This window comes from Malus domestica, chromosome 07, assembly GCF_042453785.1.
Source record: "Malus domestica chromosome 07, GDT2T_hap1".
In the NCBI taxonomy this organism is placed as follows: Eukaryota; Viridiplantae; Streptophyta; class Magnoliopsida; order Rosales; family Rosaceae; genus Malus; species Malus domestica.
In genome coordinates this window covers 33,550,089-33,559,804 of record NC_091667.1, presented here as the reverse complement: position 1 = coordinate 33,559,804, position 9,716 = coordinate 33,550,089, and positions in this window count along the sequence as shown.

The following is a 9,716-nucleotide window of genomic DNA, read 5'->3' as shown; positions in this document are numbered from 1 at the left end:
AGCAAATTACTTTTCCCACTTCAAAATTTAGGCAAATTTAACGGAGATATGCATTCTACAAAACTATTTTCAATGATCTAACCGTCAAACTTGTTTGTAGATACTACAAGATCGCATACGTAAAAAATTACAAAAAATAAAATTCAGAGATTAGGTAAAGGAACAAAAGTTTTCGACGGTTATGAATGAAAAATCACAATTTAACGGTTATTTTGGCTCCGGTTTTGGTGATTTTTTTACAGTTACACTCCTCGACCCCATAAGAATGCAATAAATGAATTCGATCTTCAATTTAAAATATTTATACTAGTGGATACCACAAAATCTTATTTTATACTTACTGGAAGTATAATATTAACTCTAAGTGTTTGTTTAATCTACCGTTTTGACACGATATGCATTCTACGAAATTTTTTTCAACGATTCAACCATTAAACTTATTTGTACACACTCCGAGATTGCATATGTAAAAAATTGTGAAAAACAAATATTCAGAGATTAGGTAACGGAACAAAAGTTTCCGACAGTTATAAACGAAAAATCACAATTTAATGGTTATTTTAGCTTCGATTTTAATAATTTTTTACAGCTACACTCCTCGACCCTATAAGAAGGCAATGAATAACTTTGATGTTCAATTTAAAATATTTACATTTTATACTTAATGGAAGTATAACATTAACTCTAAGTGTTTGTTTAATATACCGTTTTGATGCGATACGCATTCTACGAAATATTTTTCAACGATCCAGCTGTCAAACTTGTTTGTACATACTCCAAGATCTCATACGTAAAAAATCGCAAAAAACAAACATTCAGAGATTAGGTAACGGAACAAAAGTTTTCGATGGTTATAAACGAAAGGTCACAATTTAACGGTTATTTCAGCTCCGATTTTGATGATTTTTTTACAGCTACACTCCTCGAACCTATAAGAATGAAATGAATGAATTCGATCTTTAATTTAAAATATTTACACTAGTGGATAAATCTTATTTTATACTTAATGGAAATATAACATTAACTCTTAAGTGTTAGTTAAATCTATCAATTTGATAAGATATACATTCTACGAAACTAGTTTCAATGATCTAACCGTCAAATATGTTTGTATATACTCCGAGATACCATGTAAAAAATTGTAATAAAAAAAACATTAAGAGATAATGTAATGGGACCCCTGTTTTTTTTTCTTTTTTAACCAATATAACATTTTAAATTTTACCACACAAACTAAAATATTTTTTTTAACCAAGAAATCTAAATGAACAACAAATTGAAAAATATTTGGTGTAAAAATAATAAAATAGTCAAATTCTGTCGGTTATAACCGCCAGAATACTAAAATAATAAAATAGTCAATTTATGTCGGTTATAACCGCCATAATTAACTTAAAAACCATCAGAATATGTTAAAAATATTTTAAAAAACAAATTCAAAAATATTGGCGGTTATAATAATTTTATGGCGGTTACATCCAACACTAAATATCCACCAGGAACTTATGTCGGATATAACCGACAGGATTTCGTTGTTATCCGACACTAATTGAGTGATGTGTCAGATATCTTTTATCCGACATAATGGCTTATAAAACCACCATCATCATCCGACACCTAAAGCTAATATTGTAGTAGTGTCATGGTCTTTTAAGAAGCAACAAACATTTTCGAGATCTTCGACAGAAGCAGAATATCGTGCATTGTCCTTCACTTCAGCTGAGTTGGATAGGATCTGTTGGTACCATATATTGGGCCTCGTCTTTAGGCCTCATTACTGAGCCCATAACCCATGTAAGAGGAGGAAACTCTTACTTTATAAAAGGGATCCTCCTCACCTTCACTAAGGGGAAGGAGAAAGCATTACAACAATAGAGGGCAATACCTTCTCAGCCAAACAGAGAGCAAAATGGCAAGGGTTACATCCACAGAGAGCTCATTTGCTGATCCATTGTAATCCATACATTTATACAGTGAAATGGAATCAACATCAGTGTGGACGTAACCCAAACATTGGGGTGAACCACGATACATCTTTGTGTTCTTGATCGTTTGTGTGATTCACGGTCGATTTACGTTGGTCCAAGATCCTCCAAATTTTATGCATCAACATTTGGCGCCGTCTGTGGGAAACAACACGAAAAGCTATGTCCGTTCTCTTTCATTTTTTCATCTCACCACCGTGAAACCTCACCACAATATCCACCGTGAATCTACAGAAACCCAGGAACCAAACACTTGCAGAGTCACTGCAAAAGCCATATCTAAAAAAATGCAGAAATGAAACCTCTCTCTTTTCTCATCTCCATATTATAAATAAGCACAAGCATAAACAGAAGCAAAAAACCCAAGTGCTTTTCTCCTTCTTCTTCCTCTTCCACTTGTTGGGTACGTGCAGTTTCTGTTTATTTACACATGGCTAATCAGCTCGAGACGTCGACGACGAGCCCAGAATCCATGCCAAGAATGATAGCCTTCATGTCCTCTATCCTCGAGCGGGTTTCCAACTCTAATAACTTGAATTACCAGTTAGAACCGACTCAGAAGCTGTCGTCTTCCACTCCATGACCACACCCACCATCTCAATCCATAGCTACCTCCAGAAGATCTTCAAGTACACTGACTGTAGTCCATCTTGCTTCATCGTCGCCTACGTATATCTCGACCGTTTCACCTAGATGCAGCCATTGCTACCCATTGATTCTTTCAGCTTTCACCATTTGCTCATCATTAGTGTCTTGGTCTCTGCAAAGTTCATGGACGACATTGCGACGAAGGATGAGGAAACGTCATCGTCTGTCTCGTCGTCTTCGGCCTCCTATGTCTTCGACGTTTTGGGTTCATCGACGTCGGTGTGCTTGGAGCTCTGGCAAGCCTGCGCGGGCCCATTGATTTCGTTGCCGAAGAAAGGAATTGTGGTGCTGTATTTGCCGCTGGGCCACCATTATCTCTGACAAACTCACCGGCCGATCCAAGGGTTACGGTTTTGTCACTTTCAAAGAGCCGGATGAGGCTAAGAAGGCTTGTGAGGACGCCACTACGGTCATCAGCGGTCGCCGTGCCAATTGCAACCTTGTTTTCCTCAGGGGTCGCTACCTTAGGTCAGCTTTAAACACCACTCCTCCTCCTCAACGAGGATCCAACGGTGGCAGAGCGAGGTTCATGTCACCTGCTCCCACACCTGCATCTGCAAATCACGTGCAGTGGTACTACCTAACACCAACAAATACTCCAGCTACACCATTCCACCACCAGCATCACCAGGCTGTTCCATTTTATGGCTACTCATCCACATACATTGCTACTGATATGAGTTACAATCATAAGGTGGGCTGCACGGGTGGAGCTTACATAAACGGGCATTACTCTGCTCCTCAAGTGTACCCAGCACAGCCAATGGTCGGACACAACACTTTGATGCCAATGTATCCTCTCTACTACCATCATCACCATCAATCACATACAATGGGCTTACATGCTCATATCTACTCGCCGATCATGGCCGGACACGTGGCCGCAGTCCCGACCATCATGTCCAAACCAGTATCGATTGCTCCTAACACAGCAGCAAAACTTTCATCATGAATGAACAAATACAACCCACTCTCCCAGAACAGCCCCACGAAGGAAAACATAATATATATATATATATATATATATATATATATATATATGTATATAAGGGGCTAAGCAAAGCTTGGCATCTGAGGATGGCTTTTGTCGACAACCCCCATGCAAAAGATAAGATCTTTATCTTTTTTATTTAATATGTTATTGATATATGTTATGATGAAAGTAACCTTTATTATTTAAACGTTATGATGAAACCTTCATCATGAAGGAACAAATACAACCCACTTATCCTAGAACAGCCCCGCGAAGGAAAAAAAATATATATATATATATATTATTCATCACCTAGTGACATATATTTAACCCAAGTACCTATACAATATTTATTCATGGCCTAGAGTATTGTGACTGTCATTAAACTATGTCACTTATACAACATGTGATTTACCACACGACTAAATAAATTATTTATTTGTAGTAGGCACATGGTACAATATTTTGCATTACCAAACTATGTCAATTTGATTTATTCATTTTACGATCATACTTATACTGTCATTTATTGTCATGAATTATTGAGCAACTAGATCCACTGATCAACATTGTTGCTGATTAAATAAGTCTACCAACTTATAGACTGATGGGCCACATGCTTACGGTGACAAATATTTAGTCCGAACAATGATCTCTTGTTTGACTGGACACCCACTTTCTCGGACACTCGCTTATTTGGACACCTATGTGCCTGGACCCAACTCAAAGACCTTACAGATAGCCCCGACTCGATGACCTTACATATGGCCCCAACTCAAAGACCCAACTTGCGGACCCTATCCGTGAATCCGACACATAGACCCAATATGTGAACCCGACAAGCGGACACGAATCATGTCAAAAATCAACTCATACTAAGTGCATGTTGACATAAAGTACATACTTGCAATGAGGAACGCCATGAGTCGAGCCGCCTCGCAACGAGTATAGCCTTTAGCCGAGCAGCCTCATAACGAGCATCACCTCGGGCCGAGCAACCGCCTCGTCGTAAGCATAGCCTCTAGTCGAGCAGCCTTGCAACAAGCATCGCCTCCAGCCGAGTAGTCTTGCAACGTGTGATACCTCTAGCCAAGTATTGCTTTCTGTTGAGCATTGCCTTGTGTTGAGTACTGGTTCAGGACAATATCTAGTCACTTCAGCCCACACATGGACTGGATTTGAAGTCTCTAGCCAAAAGACTCTCTTGACTGAAGACTTGGGGGACTCATGTTGGTACCATATATTGAGCCTCATCTTTGGGCCTCATTACTGAGCTCATAACCCATATAAGAAGAGGAAACCCTTACTCTATAAAAGGGATCCTCCTTACCTTCACTAAGGGGAAAGAGAGAGCCTCACAACAATAGAGGGCAATACCATCTCAGCCAAACAGAGAGCAAAATGGCAAGGGTTGCATCCACAGAGAACTCATTTGCCGATCCATTGTAATCCATACATTCATACAGTGAAATGGAATCAACATCAGTGTGGGCGTAGCCCAAACATTGGGGTGAACCACGATGCATTTTTGTGTTCTTGAGCGTTTGTGTGATTCACAGTATGATTTTTGTTGGTCCAAGATTTTCCCGATTTTATCCATCAACAGGATCAAACAGTTATTAGTCTTTCTGCATGTTCAACTTCCTACTGTCCTTGTCCTCTTATATGACAATATCTCCGCCATTGCACTCTCTTTTAATCATGTCCAACATCAAAAGACTAAGCACATAGAGATCGATGTCCATTTTGTCAGAGAAAGAGTGTGCAAGAAACAACTCTCCGTGCAGTTTGTATCTTCACAGGAGCAATTTGCTGATATCCTCACCAAAGGATTGAGTGGACCACTTTTTCGAAATCATTGTAGCAATCTTTTGCTTGGATTATCCATGCATAAGCTTGAGGGACGGATGTTAGAGTATAGGGTGCAAGATTGAGACACTTATGATAATCATATTGTAGTTAGTTAGATATTTCTTTAGTTACTATATAAGTCTAACCTCATGTAATTACTTAGTTAAGAATAAATATAAAAGATCTTTTCTCTCTCTCTCTCTCTCTCTCTCTCTCTCTCTCTCTATCTCTTTCTCTCTCTAAAACTCTCCTTGATTCTTCCTTCAATATTCAAGATTATAGTGTATGAGTGATCATCTGATATAGCTTAACAGAAGCTGACTAATTAGCTAAAAAAAAAGTTTGAAAAAGAGATTAATTAAGAAGGCTGGACCTATCTTGGTACATAAAGAATCTTTGAATGCTATACTATTAGCCGTTAGATTCTTGATCGCCACATCAAACTGTTTATTATTCGTGCATGTCATATGAAAAAGTATAATAGAGTTTTCCAAAGATAACACCACATGAGGAAAAGAAACTAAAACTAAAACTAGACTAGAAGGAAGAAAGTCTCCAAGAAACTGACATCCTCACTTTCCTCTCCTACTTCCAACTGACCTAATCAGAAGATTAAAAGTAGGTCCCATGACATTTTTGGAGGATAAGATGAAGTTTATCAAAGTCTTTCGGTGCGACCGAGACCAGACGTTATTGTCCTTGGGGGAGGCAGATTAATGAGCCACGTGGTTCACGTGTTGACGCGGGAAGACCCACTGGATTTGCTCTGTAATCTTAGCAACCAATTAAACCTTTAAGTAATCCTAAAAGCATTTTCAGTTCGTTAAGTTATTAACTGTCAACCGTGTTTTGGAAAGTGTGACATCATTTCAAAAGGATTTTGCTTGTACTTTCCGCCACGTCATCACCGCCTCTTGTCTCCATGCATTCTGTGGTAGCTTCCTGCTGGCTTCTCTTCTTCCATGCTCAGTCATACTCGCCGATGTTTTGGTAGATTCTTGTTATTTGTTGGTCTATTTTTCCCATCGAAATATTCTTGGACCCTAAAAAGATAAAATTTAAGGGCGATCCTTAGTGCAATGGGAATATTGCTCCTCTATGATTGAAAAGGTCAAAACTCTAGTCATGGAAACATTTTATTTGCAAAATAAAAGTAAAGTTGCGTACAATAAATGTTATTTTCCGACTTTCTCAAAACAGAAAGATTTGTTCGCTTATCGCCGAAAGGATAATTTTTTTTTATTACTTAGTGAAATTAAAAAGGCAATACTAATATTAATTACTTTTTCATATATTGTCAGACGTATTTTACAATGCTACTTTTAATAAGATTAGTAATTTACCGACCAATAACAATGAGTAGCAATTTAGTATTACAATTATAAGGCTTATTTAGAAATGCTTCTAAAATAATTGAATACGTTTTTAGAGAAAATGTTGTTAAGTTATACATACACATAATTTACTTCCTGTGAGAAGTACTAGTTATGTGCTTCTTGCAGAAAGAAGCATTTGAAGTTTTTTTTTTTAAATTCACATGCATTTTTTACTAAAGAGTGATTCCAAAATCATTTTAACAAAAAACGATTTAAATCATTTTGAAGCGATTCTAAACGAGTCCACAAAGTCATCTCATATCAAAGTGTAATTTGAACTCAAAGAATCCTTTAACTAGTGGACACAGTAACGTTGTGGAATGAATCAAACCAATTAGCCAAAACAATACGCACGTTTAAATTACATTAAAAAAAGGCCTTGGAGAAAATAAAATCAACCGCAAGTGAGCAACAAATCGGCGAGGAATATGTCTCCCCAGAGTGCAGCAGCAGGTGTGAAAGTACATCTGTTGGCTTGCAAGCAAAATACAGATTGAGTCATGAGTAATAATGATTTCTTGCATGGTCACTTGAATGAGGAAATTTTTATGTCTCCTCCTCCTGGTCTTCAACGATAGGGGGAGAATCTTGTGTGTCACCTTCACAAGTTCCTTTACAATCTCAAGTAGGCTTCTCGCCAAGGGTTTGCCAAGTTCACTAATGCCATTTTTTTATGCTGGGTTTCAACAATTCAAAGCTGACAATTCATTGTTTACCAAAAAGTTAGGCACTTCTTTCACATCCTTGCTCATTTATGTGGATGATATTGTAATTACAGGCAACGTCGTGAGTGCCATTGATTATCTAAAATCTTTTCTCCGTGATCATTTTCGGATTAAAGACCTTGGTGATTTAAAATATTTTTTGGGTATTGAGGTTTCTTGATCCAAATGTGGGATTTACATTTCTCAACGTAATTAAGTATGCATTAGAGATTCTCAAGGATTATGGTTTTTTTGGGAGCACGACCCATTGCATTTCCTATGGACGATACAAAATTATCTGATAAAGGAGAACTTCTCAAGGATCCTAAAAAGTATCGGCGTTTAATAGGACGGTTAATCTACCTCACTATAACCCGGCCGGATATTACCTATCTTGTACATGTTCTGAGTCGTTTCATGCACGAGCCACGGATACCTCATAAGGATGATGCGCTTTGAGTTGTTCGTTATTTGAAGTCTACTCCAGGTCAAGGCTTATAATTTCGTTCTGACAACCAGATCAAGTTAGCTGCATTTTGTGACTTTGATTGGGTGGGTTGTCCTATCACTCGCCGTTCAACTATTGGGTATTGTGTATTGTTGGGAAAATCTTTGATTTCGTGGCAGACGAAGCGACAGAAAATGGTTTCACTCTCTTCAGCTAAAGCGGAATATAAGGCTATGGCAGGTGCTTGTTGTGAGGTAATTTGGCTTCGGTTTTTGTTGAAGGATTTGAACATTCCCTTAGTTGGCCCTTCCGTTTTATTTTGTGATAATCAAGCGGCATTGCATATAGCCGCTAATCCTGTTTTTCATGAGCCGACTTGTCACATGGAGATGAATTGTCACTTTATAAGAGATAAGATTGTAGATGGCACTATAATGACCAAGTATGTCGGTACGGCGCACCAATTGGCGGACTTGTTCACCAAGCCTCTAGGAAAGGAAAAATTTTCAACTATGTTACGCAAGTTGAGAGTTCTTGACATCCACTCTCCAACTTGAGTGGGAGTGTTAGACAAGTAGGAAAATAGTTAGAATTAAATTATGATTGTATTCCTAACTCGTAGGAATAATCCTTGCTATGCAAGGAATGTAATTGTACATATACTTATTCACGCATCGATGAAACATACTTTTCAGCCCATATATCTTTTTTCTACAGACGTGGCCTGCACCCGAGGCATTTCGTGACCTCACTAACGAGCTCGATTCACTCCCCAGCGAGAACACTCAAACTCCAATCGGCAAACACCGACCTTGCCAAACTCCTCTCGCTGCATCTATGAGAAGTAATTCGCGACACCCACTTTCGAAATGACGCCGCCATACCTCGGGGTTCGTTCCCGTCTGGGTTCGATATCCCAAGGTTGTTTGGCAAGTCCAGGAAGACAAGGTCCAGTGGTGTGGAACATATAATTAATATTTGAGGTATACTAATAAATTGAATGGTCAGAAGAAAAAGGAACAATAGACGATGGAAGATAGAGATGCAGAGTAGAAGGTGGAGATGTAGGGAGAGATTGCTGGAGAAAGGAGATCAGGCGAAAGAAAGGCGTGGAGGTCTCATTTTTCCTTTTTTTTTCCCTTAATTTTTTAATATTTAATTATTTTTATTTGTCTCGTCATCAAAACAGATGGGCTCTATATTTGTCACATCACCATTTACTGGAGAAATTAAGAGTATCTCCAAATAAGATGTCAAATTTAAAACATTAAATTGATATTTGATGGCTTATGTGTTAATTTGGCATTTTGTACAATTTTTTGATCCAACCGATATATTAAATAATAAGGAAAACTAATGAAAATGGCTTCGGACAAAATAAAAGGTAAGGTGAATAATACCATGATTGACTTTTTAGTGTAAAAATGTGATTTTTTGTTAAAATGAACAGTATCATGAGCTTTTCGTTAAAGTTCCCTAAATAATAATGTCATTCTAAAATTTTTTAATCACTTTGTGGGGTCCAACCGATATGTTAAATAATAAGGAAAACTAATGAAAATGACTTCGAACAAAATAAAGGGTAAGGTGAATAATACCATGATTGATTTTTTAGTGTAAAAATGTGGGTTTTTGTTAAAGTGAACAGTATCATGAGATTTTCGTTAAAGTTCCCTAAATAATAATGTCATTCTAAATTTTTTTAATCACTTTGTGGGATCCAACCGATAT